Source organism: Pezoporus flaviventris, unplaced genomic scaffold, assembly GCF_033815535.1.
Source record: "Pezoporus flaviventris isolate CSIRO_AGI_PZ_B2104156 unplaced genomic scaffold, CSIRO_AGI_Pfla_v1 ptg000023l, whole genome shotgun sequence".
In the NCBI taxonomy this organism is placed as follows: domain Eukaryota; kingdom Metazoa; phylum Chordata; class Aves; order Psittaciformes; family Psittacidae; genus Pezoporus; species Pezoporus flaviventris.
In genome coordinates, this window is record NW_026892571.1 from 10260360 (window position 1) to 10278365 (window position 18006).

Here is an 18006-nt window from a genome sequence, read left to right on the forward strand (position 1 = left end):
TTTCTTTGTCAGAGTCAGAAACCTCTTCCAAACACAGCATTAGCTGACACAGGCAGACTGCTAGCTAGACAAACACTGGTCTGTGTGTCGCGTTCGAGTAAATACCTGCATTTGATTCCAAAGGGCTCCATTGATTAAAACTGGCTCCCCCCACAGACCCAGGGAACAATCATTACAATAGGACACTGAGCCATTAAACATTACTACACAAAAATGCTGCTGGATCCTTTCATGTTTGTTGCTGTTCTTATTATTGTTGCGATCTGGAAAATTACCCATCAATCACTTCTTAAGCTGCTTATGGAAGTTTTGCTGAATGCAGGGTCTGGGTTTGCTGCTGAATTTGTTAATACTTGCTTCTGAAAAAGAAATAAAGCCATGGGAAGCCTATTAGGTTGTCTCAATAGCTGTTATTACCAGCCTGTTTCAAATGCACTGATACTGGCATATAAGGCACATGATTTTGGATTCTTTATTATAAGATTTCCTACAATGCAAATTTTTCAGCACTTTGGGTAGATTTGCGCTATGTCAGTATTGGTTAACTTTTTCAGCCTTTTATCGCTAGCTCATATAACAAATACCTTTATAAAAACCTGAGAATAGAGTGCAGTTTGGATCAGACCAGGTGTTTATCTAGGCTAGTATTTTTTCAGCAGTGGTTCAGAATGGGTGTAATGTACAGAGAAAAGTATATGAACAATGCAAACAGCAGCGATACCTCCATGGTATATTCTTTTAGCCTCAAGCAATTTGTAGCCTAAACATAAATCCACTGCAGTTGAGATGGTTTTAGTCTATAAAACTGAAAACCAGAACAAAGTGGAAAGACATCTATCCTTGAAGTAATAGGTTTATTAAAGCTTTTATTTAGCCTGTATCATGCATGGCATGTAACACCTGTGGAACTCAGCAGAAAAGTAGTCAGGGAGTCTATCTGGCAAACAAAATGCCATTGGGATAAGGCAGTTAACTTCAGAGCCAGATCTAAGGCACTGGAGTGCTGATCTTTTAGGACTTAATCTTGTAGTGGGTGGCAGGTAAGATAATTATTGGTAATGACAGTTGATGCTAAAGGAGACTCCACCTGCTGATTGCAGAATGATAAACTGGACTGAAGTCCCTGCTGGTGTACAAAACCCAGGGAGGCTATCTTGGAGAGCCAGGGAAAGGAGGGCTTGGCCACACAAGGACAACAGTCATGCTCAGGAGAGGATGAATGAAACCGGCCAGAAGAAACTAAAAAAGATTGAAGGGAATAGGGAGACAGTGGCAAGAGGGTTGGCACTCATTTTCCTAGGCAGTTTTATGCACATGGCTCTTCTCACTCCAGCATTCACGATGACCTGAATAGTGCTGGAGCGGCTGAACAGTTAAATCCGGAGATGGAAACAGCCCTGCAGTTGCTGGAGTTTGGATCAAAGGGAGACATTTGCTTTATAGTCTTGAGATTTGATTTTCTCAGTTCTGAGTTAAATCCCAAAGCAGAAGCTGCTTATTTCCTTGTTTAGTGTGGCCAAAACCTTGTAATAACAGCCACTCCTGCAAGAGTTTTATGTACGATATTGTGGGACTTAGGAGAGCAGTGACTTGTGAGATTTCCATCATTCTTTGGAAGGAGCTCTTAGATCAACTTTTATGATAATAACAGCGTTGAATCTGAACATGAATTTTATGCTAGATTCGGTTCCAGATCTTTTAGTCATTCTAAAATTAACTTCCCTTTTTAGCTCACATGAACGTGCAGAGAGTAAAGCAGAGGAATAAAACCCCATCATAAAATGTTTGCTAATGAAGGGAATGAAGCACCTGTGATCTCACACGTATTATTTCTATTTTCAAAGACGAATGCAAAGTCCATTGGGTGGAATTTAAACCGCTGTCGCTGAGCTAACTGTAGGAACATGGTGTTACTATGGAAAATTCCCGATTAAAGTCTGCACAGAATTTCCTATGCAGAGGCTGTTTATTAATAGGTGTCTCAGCCTTGCATCTGACATTGACAGTTTTGCCCTTTAAATGCATCATTTTGCAAGCAGCCTGATAAAATGCTGCACTACTATTTTTTGGGGGATGAAGAGAGAGCCTGTCCCAGCCCTCCTTCTCAGGCCTTTGCCAGCTGTAACTGCTACAGTTTGCTTTGCTAAGCACAGGAACAAAAACTGCAACCATTAAATTATTTTAACAAGACCATAAGAAAAAAAAAAAAGAAAAAAAAAAAAAGCAACAACAATTTGCCCAAGTGATGCTTGGAAAAAAAATAAACTCCTCTCTCTAAACTAATTAAACTGTACTATGTGTCCTTGCGCAGTTCCTGGCAGTTTTCTGGTTCACTCAGTTTCAATAGATGCACAAGGACCGGAGCCAGAGCTCCTGAGTGACTAGCTCAGAACAAAAGCAGGTCTCCTGAGTATTCTTGAGCAGCCAGCAAATTGAGGCAAAGTTATTTTGGGTTAATCAATGTACTTCAGTTGCAATCACATTTAGCTTCTAACAGAGGAGCCTGCAAACAAGGAATTACTGTTCTGAGCTCAGCTATGGATGGGACTGGAAAGTGTTACTGGCTAGACTGTGATCTTCTCAATGCCTGTTTTTTTTCCTCTCCCCTCCCCTCCTTTTTCCTTTTGCGCCCTGGATTTGGTTGGCAGTTTTACGTGTCCTCTCCATTTGCATTTCCCCCCCTGTTTATTTATTTATTTATTATTGGCACCAGGAGCATGGGAAATCATTGGCGGTTGCTTAAAAGTCCCCGCAGGGGAGAATTCTTACCATGTTCTAGCCAGGCCTACCTTATGGAGCTAGAGCAATTGTGATCAATGCTCAGCTTCCCGGCAGTAAATCCCTGATTTATGCAGGTTTACGAGGGCTGGCAATCGGAATCACTGAGGTGTGGCAAAGCAGGGGGATGGGAGCCTCCAGCATCCTGGAGGACAGGCAGGGTGCAGTAGAAGCTCTTTTGATCAGGCTCCCAGGTGAGTTTAACAGCCTATATTTAGGTGTGTAAATATAAAATTATTTGACAATCACTCCTCTGGAGGATCCTGAATGTTGGAAAATGACTCCCTTCCCCTACCTACTTTTGCAAATCTGGATACTGGTTATGAGGTGTGAAGTGTCTGCATGGAGCACCTGGGTGAGGGACCCAATGTAAGGTGTGCTGCAGGGCACTGCAATCTCGCCTGTCCTCCGCACCAGTTTTGGGGCATCAGTGCGCCTGGAGCAGCCCTACTGAGACTTTCTGGCTCTGTGACCAGAAGCTTTCATAGGTATTTACAACCCTGAAAGCCATCGTCTTGTTAAATGGACTCCTGAATTACTGCTCCTGCTGCAGTGTTTTATACATTCAGCCACTCCTTACTATTCATGTATGTGCTATTACGCTACAAAAATGCCAGGAGTCCAGGCACTCAGGCTGTGCTGGAAGAACCAGTTCAATAGATCTGTATCTATCAGTTCAAGCAGAGCCATTGCTCTTGGTGCAATCCCTAAATCCAACTCTTGCTCCCTTTCAGATTCCAGACTCTCATACACTCAGTGAGGATCCTGCCCGTTCACATGCCAGTGAGCCCCCATTATTGATGTTTCATTCACCTTCTCAGAACTTGGCTGGTAAAAAGGTTGAGAAGCCCAGACCCCCTGAATTCATGCAGGAGTTCGGGGTTCCTAAAGCACAAGCAAAAGGTCTGCCTGTTACCTCATCTCTTGCTAGTAAAGATTTACCTGGACAGACAAAAAACCGGGCAGCTTCCCAGACAAGTCTGAATGTTTCACATCCCATCTGCTCTCCTGGTAAGATACACAGCAGTATGTATCGCCTTAAAGTATTCACTTCACAAGGTTGCTCTTCAGGTCAAAAGAATGCTGTTACTGGGGAGCCTTCTTGAACTAAAACATGTTTTCTTTCTGGTGTGCACAAGCCTGAGCCCTAGTACAGCGTTATTGTGCAACAACACAGTGTTCAGACACCTGGCTGTGTCTCTTTCCTAACCTATGCATCCCCAAACAGCTCAGTGGGCTGTCTAGCAATGGTCTGGTTCTCTCTGAATGGAAGAGGTGATTTCACCTCCAAATACCAATGAACTCTGGATCTAAATCCCAGTTTTGCAGCTTTATGTACCAAGGTGACAGAGGCACAGTGCGCAGAGTCCCACTGACCATGACCATGGTCAGGACAGGATCCCCCAGTAGGCATGTGGTCCTGCAGAAGGCCTTTAATCTGACTGCAGTCAGGTTTACGTGATGTACTGTATCACAACCACAGATCTGCACGCCTGGCAACGCTCAACCCAAAGAGAGTTAAGCCTCCCAATTTGTGCAATGAGACTCGTAGTCTCATAGAGGTAAGCAAGCACAAGCACATCCAGATCTATAAACGCTGCTTTTGTTGTTGCTCGTCCTCTTAAGGATGGGTAGGAACTTCTGTGGGTGAGACCTTCTGTTTCAGAGACTTACAGTCCATCTGCTCTGGAATTACATGTGAACATTTTCTAGTTCAGCTCCTTCTGTTAATTTTTTGTTTTGAGGGGCTGTTTAAAAATGTCTTTATCTGGGTTTGCTTGTGCCATGCTTACAGGATTCTTGGGTGGAAGCCATGTGTTGGAATCCCATAACTTTCTCAGGCATGTTTTTCAGTGCTTACCGTGCTCAGTAAGGGTTGTCTCTGCTGCTGTCAAATTTTTGGCTTTGAAATAAGTATTTTTGTCTTTTTTTCCATCCTTTTCCTTTAGCATCTTTCCTTAGAGCAGTTTTTTTCTAGCGCCCTCAATTAAATACGTACCGAGACGTCCAGCTTTCTGGAGCTGCATCTGAACCAGGAGCGTAGACCTGAGTGCGCAGCATCAGGCTGACACAAAACACTGCTTTGTCTTTGGCATTCACATTTTCTGAGACTGTTTTGTTGAGACCACATCAAAATGCAAAACAGAGATCTGGACCTGTAAGTGTGAAAACTTGCTTACTTAATTGCAGGTGGTTTTGAAGGGCTGTTTATAAACACTTGAAAATTGAGTGTTACAAAAGTTGCTCTGATTTGTTGTGCCAAGTAACAGCTGAACTTTGAAAAGTCTCAGTGATTGAGAGAAACTAAGGGTTTTGGCATGGAGATCAAGCTTTAGTACCTCTAGGCAACTATATAAGACCAAATCTGTTTGGCCTGAAATTCACCCCCTTGGTTTGGGGTTTTTTTCACTACTTGCACTGAAATACTTGGTCTGCCAAAGCAGTATCAAGCCTTAAACATTCAAGGCATTTTATGGGGTGTTAACCACACCAGCCTGTCTCTTTTACACAGCAGGAAATAAACACAACCAACCCCAAATACTGTACATACAGATCTGAAAGCAGGAAGACTTGAAAGTCTAATTTGAACTGTGAGATGAGAGGAACTGACGGCAGAGAGCAGTTGCATGTGTTCAAATGCTGCCTCCTAAGCCAGCACATGTTGTGCTGGTTGGAGCAATGTGCCAGTGTCAGGAGGGACTCTGCTCCCACTTCTGCCAGTGACTCACTGGGTGATGGTCGAACAAGTCACTTCACCTCTTTGAGCTACAGCTTTTCTAACCTTAACGTCCTAGTGTGAACCTTAAATAATCAATGCCAACAAAGCTCTCCTAGAGCCTCAGTGAAAAATGCTTCCCGAATGTGAGCTGTTATTACTGCTGTGTGGAGTGGTTTTGTGCGTGGTCCAAGAGGCAGGAATAGCGAGCAGAGGTGTCTGTCCTGCCTGTGACCTTGCCGTTTCTCGCTTTTAGCAGTTTAAGTCAGCTCCCTCTTTTCCTCTTCTTTACATTATCTTCACACAGTTGTCTGTGAGTCTTACTACAATGGGCATTTATTTTATTCCAATAAGTAACTCTAATTTAATTAAGCTGCTTCTATGACCAACGGGTCAAATTTCTCAACTACAATTGACATTTACATTCTTACTGTGTCTTCATTATTGGATTAAGTGTTGATGAAGGAAAGCCATGTATAGGGGCAGCATTCACTGAGGGGCAAATAAGCATTCTGCAGCCTGTTCACTGCTTGTGTGGTTCGAGAGGCACCATGAACTGTAGGGTGTTACAGGGCTGTTTTCTGCAGCTGTTTGCCAACTTGCTGGCCAGTGGTTAACAACGATTTTTCTTGACTGAGAGCTGTTAGCATTCAGGTATATTTATTTATTGGCTTGTATGTTCTGACTGTGTCATGTTTATGAATTTAGCTCCTCTGTTCTCTCCCAGAATGTCCTATTTTGTTGGCAGTTTTCACAGAGGCCAAGGGGAGACCGTGTCTTGACAATAAATTCTCTTCATAAACTAGGAGGGACTTGCAAGGTCGAGCTTAAATATATATTATCTTACATTGTATTATTTTTACGTGCAATACATATATATTGTCAGTGTTGAAAAATCAAGACTTGGTTCTGCAGTCCCCAGCTTCTCCCTGCAAAAAAAAAGAAGAGTTCTGCTTAAAAAAGATGCCATGAGCTCCTGCTTCTCTCTCTTTTCTTTTTTTTTTCTCTAATAGGGATGTTTGGGCTGAGTTTAAGAAAGAAATTATTTAACTTCTGATTTATGAGGCTTAAGGGTCATGTTTTTAAGCTTTTCTTTGCAGTCATGAGACCTAGGAAAAAATGAAAGCTAAGACTTTCAGTTAATGAGAAGAGTCCAGGAGTTTGGACTTCTTAAAAAATACCAAATTCCACAACGCTTGCAGGAAAATTGCTAGTGTTGTCAACCCCAGCCATCCCCTGGGGAGGGTTGTTAGGAAACACAGCCTGGGCTTCTACTCATAATAAGTGAGGATCTTTTAGGGGAACAAAGTGAGCAGACTTCATAACTCCCAGGGCAGGAATACACCCCAAAGCTTTCTGTCTCTGTAAATGAGGCTGTATTACTCACTGCAGCGTCAGTATTCCATCTGAAGGAGCATGCAGGTTCTCAATGAGGTTATAGGCTGGCACCAGTCCAGAGGCAAATCTTTCTTATACCAAGGGAGGAATTTAAAGCTCTCGACCCCGCTGTGCACATCCACTGTCTGACAAGGTGCGTTTATCTGTCAGTCTCCCCACAACCCTTCTCTATCCCCTGGCGCTGTGGCAGGAAGCAGGACTGGTGCCCCAGCAGCAGCGCTGAAGCCTGTTTCCTAGATGGCACCTGAGAGATCACTCTTGCTCCTCCACTAAAACTTTTCTGACCGTTATCAGAGTTCAGTATCAGTTCTCCCAAATGGCACCAGGAAATAACTCTGAGCAGATGAACACCTGCACACCCAAAGGCACCACCACCCTCATCACAGCTTGAGGGCTGAAGCAGCACCCGTGGCAGGGATGCTGATGTGACAAATGATGCCTGCGCAGGCAGCTCTTCATTTCTATGGTAACGCTGTTCCTCCTCCTGCTTATGTTCATCCGCTTGTGCACACACAAGTCTGAGTTGTTTATCCCCATCCACAGCAACAATTGCACCATTCTCAGCCCTTCACCAGTTAGTCCAAGGAATTAAGTGTGCCCCTCTCTTGCCATGTTTTAAAGTCCTGTACAAAGGGAAAACATGAACACCTGGGACATGGGATTGCTTTGAATTATTAATTGTGGGAACAAAGGAGCAGGATGTTTCCTTGCCGGGAGTAGGGCAAGCAGAGCATGGCTTCTCCTTGGGACTATGCAGGAGGAAAAGGTGATGGCTCTGCTACTAATGGACTGGTTTAGCCAGCTTTTGATTGTTTTGGATACACTCACGGATGCTGCAATGACTCAGACAAAATTGCTGCTTTGTCTGAGAGACACGTTTACTTCTCAGGGTAATGAGTTGATCTCCGCTCTGATTAGATTTCACTGCAGTACTCGTTACCAGTGGGTGTTGGCAGGCATGGGAGTGGTGGAAGGTTTAACTCAAAGGAGAGAACAGAGAGGAACCTGCTCTGCAAAGGGATATTGAAAAAAAAATAAAAGGGGAAAAAAAGCATTAATTGCAGCATAAGCTGATCATGCACAATAGCAACGGCTTCCCACCTTCGTTCGGCCTCTTCAGCTTGCAGCAGACTGATCTCTGGCAGCTCTGGAGATCATCAGGAAGCAAAGGTGATTTACAGCCCTACCAACACCTCCTTCCGCCCTCCCACTCCAGCTGTGCCGGGAAGATGCATGGGTCCTACTGGGTGGTGAAATTCCCAGCACAGAGGGTGCAGAAAGCTCTCCCTTTTGCAAAGGCGGTGCGTGGGGTGCCTGCCTGCCTCTGAGCACAGAAAGGCCTCAGGAAGCTTAGGACAGGGTCAAGTTGAAGCACATCCAGCTGCAGCTGGGAGAGGAGCCCGGCGGAGCTCACCCTGAGCTCCAGCCGCTGCAAGCCCCGGTGAATGTCAATGCTGCTCTGTATTCATCTTAAATATTATGATTCATTACAGTACATGGGAGCACTTTGTCTCAGGCAAACATGACATAAGAGTATGGCTGGGTGAATAATACCAGTGACATTTTCTACAGCAATTAATTAAAACTGAAATTCCAGTTTGCTCCGGTCCTCTTCAAAGACCTCCAGGCATTCCCACACAGCTAAGTAGTCCTTGCACTGGTAAGGGTGGAAATACTGAGCTTACATACGCAAGTGCTTGTGGAGAAACGAACTTTGTATGGACTCACCATGAGTTTTCATGGTGGGAAAACTCTCCAGCAGTTTTATTTCTCATATTACAAAGAAGGAATGAATTCCAGCTGGATACATGAATATCAAATAATGATTAGAGGGTAAAAAATAAATAGGTTGTCAAATGATTTTGAATAATAGGCAAAAACTCTGCCTACTCATGGGCTGTTTCAAACAGAGGGAGAAAAGAACTTTGCTTGACAAGGTCTCTTGCAGCCCATGTGCAACATGCCAGCACTTCTGTAGGTGCTCATAGTTGGGTTTGCTGGCTCGGGAAGAAACCACCATGGCCTGATCAGACCCTAGCACTGGGGCCAGAATTGTTGGTCAGTGCCAACTCCCATGTGACACCCAAATTACCTCCCCCTTGGCCTACATATATTGCAAGTTCCTCCCCTCTCTCCTGAACCCTTCACACCATAGTCAGGTTGTTCATCCTTCCCTGCCCGTGTGCTGGGCCGGGCTGCTATTCCCCACTGTGTGCAGAAGGGAAGAAGATAGGAGTGGAGCAGGAGGGTGCTGAACTCCATTCCCTGCTGTGGTGGTGCCCATCTCTATCAAGGAGTCCGTCTGGTCCTTCCTCAGGGCTCTGGACTGGGGCTGTGGCTTGTTCTAGCAGCAGCATATCCACATGGGCACGCAGCGTTCCTGCCACCTGTCCCAAACTTGCCAGATGAATAATTGATCGCAAATGCTTTGCAAAGCAGCCTTGTGCCTCTGGTGCTCCTCACCCCGGCACGCATCCCCTGAAAAGGGTCCGCTTCCCATCCCTTACAGAAAACATCTGGTGGCAGCACTTTTCTTTTCCAGGCCCTCAGGTAACTTCTGGTCAAGGCGGTTGGTGTCTCCTTCTTTGTTCCCCAAAGTGGCAGGTCTGTTCTGTGCTCTGTGATACTTTCCACGCCAACCTCCACAGCCTCTGAGAGGTCAGACGCCATCACTTCACATTGGAAATGATTTTTAGTCTCTTGAGCTTTCTGAAGTGCACGTATTTTAGTGGCAAACCCTGCAAGATACAGGGGTTTGTTTTCTGGCTCATCACCTGGACTGGAGCATCTCTCACCCTGTGTGTCCGTCCCCCTCCCCTTCGCCCCCAGGGTATCCCAGAGAAATGACTGCCTTCATACACTATCCCAGTCCTACCTGTCATATCTGCTGGGCTGTAGAGTGCTTAGATCCCTTCCATGTTTTGCCTTCCTCTTCCATTTTTAAAACATTTCTACCTACACCCCCATCTTTACCCAGAGCATCTCCTGTGCTGGTGCCCTCTCCCCTTCCACATTCTTCCTCAAAATCTTCCTCAGCCCAGGAGTGCACTGAAAACCTCAGCAGTGGTTTGGCAGCTGACATGCTGATAACCCAGCTTGTTTCCATGTGGTCTTTGCAGGGCACATGGTGAGATGGTTTGTCTCCAGCTCTGCCATTCCTTCTGGCAAGAACAGAAGATTTGGCAAAAGAATATCTAAAGATCCATTTTGGTTTCATGTTGGGAAAGGCACAGCGATGTCCAAACCCCATTTCACCTGACATTTCAAACAAGGCATTTTTCTATATTCAGTCCTTCTGATTCAAGCTAACTCTTCATTTAAAATGTTCTGGAGTTTGGTTATTACAAAGTCCAGTGGGAAGCATTTCTGTCCAGTGCCAAGCTGCCTCTTTTTCACTTCTAAAATCTTGGACAAACAAAATCACTCATTCATGTTCACAGAATTGTCAGCAAACTGAAAACTCATTTGCGCTCATGCTCCCTTGCCTGGTGGGTCTGTATCCGCTTGTTCCTCTCACTTGTACCAGCCACATTTTTGTTGGGCAGTGCTGCTACACAGCTTAGTGCAACAGAGCCTCTTTCATTGCTAAGGCCTGTTGGGCACTTCTGTATTGCAATAATAATATTAAATGGTTTGATCCACTTCCCTCTGAAGTCAGTGCATGTCCAGCGTAGTGTTTCTTTCCAGTCACACAATAAAAGACATCAGAAATCCTCTCTTTACTGGGGCTTTTCTACACCTGTGCTGCCCAGTGCTTCAGCACAGAGCTCATTAGCTGCTACCAGAGAGAGGAATGCTGACCAGGGAAAGGGCTCAGTGCCAACGTGTCAGATGGAAATGGTTTCCAATAATTCTCCAGAGGGTATTTTCTGGGAGCATGCGGTTGTTTGCACAGTGGTACACTCATTTCAGCCTGTATCTGGAATAGTACATTACCATGCCAAACCTTGCTTCTGGCTCCCCTGTGCCAATGGGAATTTCTTCTTTAGCATTTATTTAAGAGCTCGAGCCTTGAAGCCAATGAGAAAGAAAACAAGAAGTTCTACTAGGGTCAGGGCGGCAGAGATGATCCCTTTCTATCACAAAACACATGTAAGTTAGGGTGTTCCCCCAAGCTCAGTATTGCTATGCCTGGGTAAGCTGGATGAGCCTAAAATGGGAGAACCGCTAAGAGCATGTTTCTCATGGTAGGGAAAGTGTTTTCTCCCTCTCCTCCTCTCTCTGCATGTTCTCCCTCAGCAGTGACAAACCCAACCACCAGCCCTTCCCAAGCGAGTTTTGTGTGCTAGCACAGGGGATGTGTTTATTCGCCTGCGGAGTAACAAATCTGTGACTTAATCAGGCTTCTATTTCTTTCATTGCCTGAGGAAAACTGCAAACTTTAAATAGCTTTTCTGGTCTTGTTCTTTACATTCTAGAAGGGATTTTCACAAATCACTGAGCATTTTGCTTTGGTGGGCAGGTTAGTTCATGTTGCAGTATTACTGGCTATTACTCTTATGGCAAAGGATCAATAGCATTTTCCACTGTGAATGTGCCGCCCCTCTTTCTTCCCTGGCCTCCCCCAGCCTTTTTGACTTTGTGGACTTTGGCTGCAAAGCAAGTGGCTCCCTTCACATTAGGAAGCAGCATCTTCTCCCACATAGAAAATTAACTTAGCTTGGGATTTTCAGTGTAGCCTAAGATATGTAGGTGCACAAACCCCAAAATTAGATTAATCTAAATTCCAAAGCAGCTTTGAAAAACCTCTGTCAAGGTCCCTTTTAGTACTAAGGGACTTAAAAGCAAATTAAATTGGTGATGACTTCAGATGACTGGTTTAATGTCTAGAATATTATAGTCGCTTAATTTTTTATGTATTTTGGTGGAGTGGATTGATGATGCCTCAGTAACAACTGGGTTAACCACGCAGTCTGCCAAGACAGCTGACAGCAGCGTTCAGACCTATGCGGATGTTGGGACAACAGTGTGAGAATTCGGTGGCACTGGTGTTTGGTGGAGTTGGCATTGAGGGTTGGGTCTGCAAAAAAGAAAAACTGAGGGAGAACAGGCAAAGTGTCTCACCTGGTTCTCTTTCACATTACCATGTCCTCAGGCAGATGGGAGACATGACAGATGCTGCCACTGCCCCTCTTCTGCTCGACACAGACAAGAGTGGGTCAGACCCCTGCCAGACTGGGGCTGTGCAGTGGTCTTGTGGGAACCTGAGTCAGATGCAGAAGTACAAAGCAGCAGGAGATGTTCTATGGAAGGCCATAGAAGCTTATTACATGGGTATGGCCAGAGGCATGTGAGGGAGAGCATTACTATCCCTGGCAGAAGTGTTTTGGCACTGTGGGAGCTGGGAACTGGAAGAGCAGGTGGAGCCATGCAGGAGCTCAGGTACCTCGGGAGGGCTGAGCCAGCCCCTGCTGCCAGCAGTTCTGGGTTTTACTGCCCAAAAAGTCCTACCCAGCACCCTGGCCTCACCCTGCGTCTTTCACCTTCTTTTCCATAAGCACTGCATGCAAAGGGGAGGGATGTGAGGGTGTAATCAGTGGGAGGCTGTGGAGCAACAGGAGGAACAGTCTGAGTGGCTTTGAACTGGTAATACCGGCAGCGTTGTGGCAGAAAGGAGAAGTTTGCTACAGGCAAGTCACAAGGCGATTTGTATTTGGGTTGTTTTTTAAAGTGTGGGAATAGAAGAAAGGCTAAAACTGAACATAGAGCAGAAGAAATGACAAGCCTTTGACATAAACTTGAGTCAAAGACTGAGTCAAGGAGGAAGCCAAGGCTCAGACTGGTAGAGGAGGGACATTAGTACTTTCTGGAAAAGAGAATGTGAGAAGAGGAGGTCTAGGGGAAAAGACCAAGCCCATACTTAGTTGCATGATATATGGACAATTGTCCCGTGCTACAACTGTGTGTCACTCGGTGAGGTGAGCCCTGGTCTGGCTCAGGGTAAGAGGTACATGTTGTTGAGATGAGTAAAAACCATCGATGTCCTAACATGGCGCCCACAGCTCAGAACTGAGAGAGGCAAAACCAGAACCTCACCACTGAGCATCTCCAAACACAGTCACTCACAAAGAGCCTTCCAAGAAGCTCAGAAAGTGATTCCCAAAGGCAATATTCCTCAGGGGACTGTCACAACACACACTCACTCACCAAATTTGCTTGCACATAGTAACGGGTAAGGAATGCACGGAGTAATGTTGTTTTCTGAAGATAGCTGAGAAAAGGTGAGTTTTTCAGTGGGGATCCGCGGTTTTTCAGCCAAACCAACAAAGCCAACAACAGGACCTGAATCAGGACCATCCTGTTTTGAAAGATGGGCCCTGGGAACAGAAACAGGTACATAACCAAACTAGAAATCATTACAGTACAGGGTTGCATGCATATGGCTTAAAGAAGGCATTCAGGTCAGTCTCCACCCAGGAGCGATCCAAGCACACTCTGTACTGGGAAGGGAAAAGTCTGAGCCAAGTATGTAATCATTCTCCACCTTATCATTGCCCCAACATGACTAATGAGCTAGGGACAGTCTGAGGGAATGAGGAACATGGAAGCAGCAGCAAAAACAAAGTAGGTGTTTGCAACACCTTGTTCTGAACAAGTGCACTGAAATTATGCAGCAGTCCTTCCTGCAAAGCACAGAAAATGGCTCTAGATTATGTGTTAGATGACTTTTTAAATTTCTCCCCCAAATTAGCAGGTTTGGTTTTGTTTGTTTGCCAGTTTTGGCAAGGGTTTTGTGTGTGTTTGTTTTTTCTTCAGTTGGGGGAGTGAGACTGGAGAGTTTTTATTTTCTATTTCTACTTTGATCAGATTTTCCTGTCTCCAGGCTTCATTGCAGATTCTCATAGCAGGCCCTAGAAGTCAAAATGAGATTAGTTTTATAGCCAGAGTGGCAAGTACATCATGTGCTTACTACATACACATGGCCCGATTGCTTATTGCTTTGAAGACCAGGTCTGAACTAGGTAGATTTGTGTGAGCAATCTGCAGGGCAGGGACTGCCAGGCATCAGTGCTCATCATCTTTCTTTTCAAGTGGTAGATTCCACAGGTCAGGGGTGAAGATCCTCCTATCCAGTTACTTATAAAGTGTCTTTTGACAGAGCTGTGAGGGAGAACTTGGCTGTATTGTCAGTGACCAAAGCAAAAAAGCACTTGCTTTCAGGAACACTAAATTAACTGCTAAATAAATAAATAAAATGAAGAGGTTTTTCTCGTTATTGTGCGGCAGGCATCATTTATTAGATGCTGCTGTACTGTGGAGTCCTTATCTCTCCCTCCAGATAGTGTAAATCAGAACAACTGTTGCTGACACCCTGAGAGTGTTCTCATCTGTCAGAGATTTAGCTGCCCTTTTCTTGTATGTTTTCCTAGAGAGTGATTTTTTATTTTTACTTTAACTCTCAGCATACTCATCATTCATGGCTTACACACTCAGGAAATAAAGGGCTAAGGAGAGATGCTCCAAGGTCTTTTGTTGCTGTTGATGAACGTTTCTTTCTGTCCTTAGTGAGAGGATCTCTGTCAAAGGCAGATGCTTTAGCCATGCTAAATACGTGGTGCTTTGTGCAGTGTTAAGAGTCAGGGCTCACAGGCTGGTTTCTCCCTCTCTTCCCCATCCAGCTGCAGTCACCAGGCTTCACCCACCCCCCCTTGCACCATTGCTTTTGGTATTATTTCTTTAACTGGCTTAATGATTTTTCCGCTTCTGAAACATGAATTAAATATGCAAATTACTCTTGAAGGTCCTCGGAAAAAGCTGTGATTTTATTTAACTCCAGTGACTTCTCCCAGTGGTACCTCAGCCAGATGCTGCAGAAGCAGTGGAGGGCTGATCCCTCTCATAGGGAGAAGATTTGGTGATTCATCATTGCTTTGCCTTATTTAAATGCACTTTCCATTCGTCCTGATGACTTACTGTGGAGATGGGGCCAAAACCCATACTTTTAATTAGTTAGTGGCTCTCAGACTACAGTAGGACTCTAGGAAATATGCTGTTGTCCCTGCCCAGTGGATCCCTCCCCAGTGTTAAAGGACTTTGTGCAAAGAAGTCCCTTACTTAATAGGGCATGGACTTTATGTGGTAACTATGCTTTTTCGGTAATATTATTTGAATACTTGTGTAGATATATAATTTCATGACCATTCTCACCCTTCTTCCCTTGTGTCTCTCTAGTTAGTGGGTCTCTTGTGCTTATTAAACTTTATGTCTTTCTCTGAAGTCACTCCAGCACTCTTCCCTCCCTTAACCATCATGCTTGTATCATTCATAACTTATCTGTGGAAACTCTCAACAAGGAAACAGTTGAGTTCTGAGGAAAAAAATAGTGCCTTGTCTCCAATAAGACTGTATGTTAACTGGTTGGGTACACCCCCCCATTTCGCAGCAAACACATGGGTTTAGTTTTATTCTTATTTTCAACAAAGGTCCCAAGTAAACCAAATGGCTATAACTATTTTTACCCATTTTCAGTCTGTCAGTGAAACAAGAGTTGCCCTTAGGTTCTACTGTCCAGTCAGAAGAATAGAAAGAAGCTTTCTGAAGGGCTCAAACAAATTAAAATAAATGTAACATGTCGACAAACAATCTGAGTTGTGGTACAGACATTTGAAAGTGTAAACTGATTGTACGGTTTTGGGCTGGCGATCAAGGACTGTGAAAACTTAAATGGTACCTAGCTCTATTACAAGTGTTATGACAGCTAAATGTGGTATGTACATTCTGGACTGAGATATTCTGCTCCAGTCTTAGTACAAATGAACAGTATCAAACCCCCCAGGTTTTCATTCTTGAATCTTTCAGAAACAGATTCAAACAGCTGGTTTGTGCCCAGAAAATATCAGTCTCAGGAAACAGAGGGTCACCAAATCCAATTCCCTTTTATGGTGATTTTGATCCAGCTGTACTTAGCTTTCAAAGGTTCTTACAAATCCAAACAAAGCACTTGTCATTTTAGGAGAACTTCAGAAAGCAGCTCTGAAGCCTCCTAGCAACAACTGCTTAATTATCTCTGCAGGTTCATGTTCTTGTTTTACGCATAGGTAAAGCAATCTGTCACCAGCCTGAACACTCAGTGCTGTAATTCCTGGACCAGTTTCTGGTGCTCAGCAGGAGTTGACTGTTGCGACACATTTTGTACAGAGAGCAGAGTTTGGCTTGAAGATCTATAGAACCTTGGACGAATTTCAGCCTGCAGCCTACAGTAGTAACTGACTCTGGGAAAAGTCACATACACCTCAGGAAAGCTGCCAGAATTAAGTCAAGGCTGCACAAGTGGAAATAAGCTGGTGGGTTTTTACTTGCTTGACAGTTCAAATCAAGCCAGTAAAAGTACCACTTTTACTATCCTGAAGACCCATTTATTATGATGCCTAAACCATCACAGCAGAAAGATAGCTTATTATTTCAGGTGCTAGCAGATGACCTGGGGACACCTGAATTGCTTTGCTACAGATTTATTGGGTGAACTGTGTCCAAGTCAATTGGGTCAAGGTACTAAAGATGTTTAGATGCTTGAAGACTGTTGATACCAAGACAAATTAGATTCCCAGCTCTTGTTTAGGTGCCCACCTCGTCTGCCTCCACTCCTACTTGTCAGATGTGTCCTGCTCCATTTCCCTGTTCATTTTTCAAACGGTGCCAGGGATAAAAGACTGCAAAGCACCTGCTTCAGTGATAAACAGCCATTTAGAAGATGTATGTACTTTCCCTCATAGGTCTAAACTGATATAGCGGGAGATCACAAAACCACAGGTTAAATTGGGCTGTCTTATAGTAGATTGGTACGTAGCTACCTTTCCTTACTAATTTTGTCTTGTACTGTAGAATCTGTTTTCGTTTTTCTTTATCTTTCTCCCTTTTTGTTTTTTCTTTTTAAATTATGCCTTTAATGCTATGATTAAAAGATTATTTTCAGAATGCAGATTAATTACATGCAGTAGAGTTGGAGTGGGTATGGTGAGGACTTGAAAACCATCTCAGAGCCATGCTTATAGTATACAGTATACATATACTGTATATATATAGTATATATACATATACATATACTGTATATATATAGTATACAGTATACAGTATACATACAGAAAGTATCATGACACCAACTCTGAGGATGGTGCAAGTACAGTGCAAGAGAAGACCTGCCTCCACTATATAAAACTGTGTTGACACTGAAGCTTAGCAAGGTATTTGTAAACCTGTCGGCATGGTCTGGCTCGTATGATTAAATACTAGTTGGTGTGTCCTGCTGTCACCTCATTAAACTTCAGCAGTTACTGATAATTGATTTCCAGATGTTGTTGAATTAGGTATATTCTGGAGTTGAAAACATGGATTAAAGTGGAGGAATGATTCAGACGCAAGAAGTCAGCAGAGTCAGCTGCCTGTAATATAACCTGGAAACACAATATGGCTTTAGAAATGGGCTTGTGTGGCCTGAAGGATATAGATAGAATCTTTTATCTCTGTCAGATATAGGCCAGAGCAGTAAAGTTCAGATCTAGTTTTGGATCACTGAACTAGTTCAATCATATCCAGCAGGAACCTGACCCTGCCACCACCACCCTGTCTGTTTTAGGGGTTTTGGAGATCTGCTTCTCTTGCTCACTTTTACTCCCATTAAACCAAGTTACACCCACGTAAAATGTAGAACTGGGTCTAGATCTACCATCCACAAAACTGGGGAACACAGGAAAACCACAGAGAACATCATCTGCCTTTTTAGTAGGTGGAGTTCAGACTGCAGCAATGGAAGATTCAGTTCTGTTACTGAAAGATTTAATTACTGTATTTATTGTTATTACTAATGGCTTTTAGGCCACCAATATGCTGTGGGGTACTGTACAAACACAGGGGAAGAAATGGTCAGAAGAAACCAGAGGGGAGAGAAGGGTTAGAATGAGCTGAGAGATCCTCCAAGGTAGAGAGGATATGGAGGTATGCAGGATAGGAGACTAGTTAAACGGAGCAATGCAGAAGGCTGTGGCAGAGGACACTTGAAATTCCAAACTGTAGGACTACAGATACTGGACATTTCACATTGCTGATGGGGTTTCTTTGCTCTCCCCCCTTTACATGGCATCCTTTCTATTTGTTTTTCAGGATTTCAATTATAAACT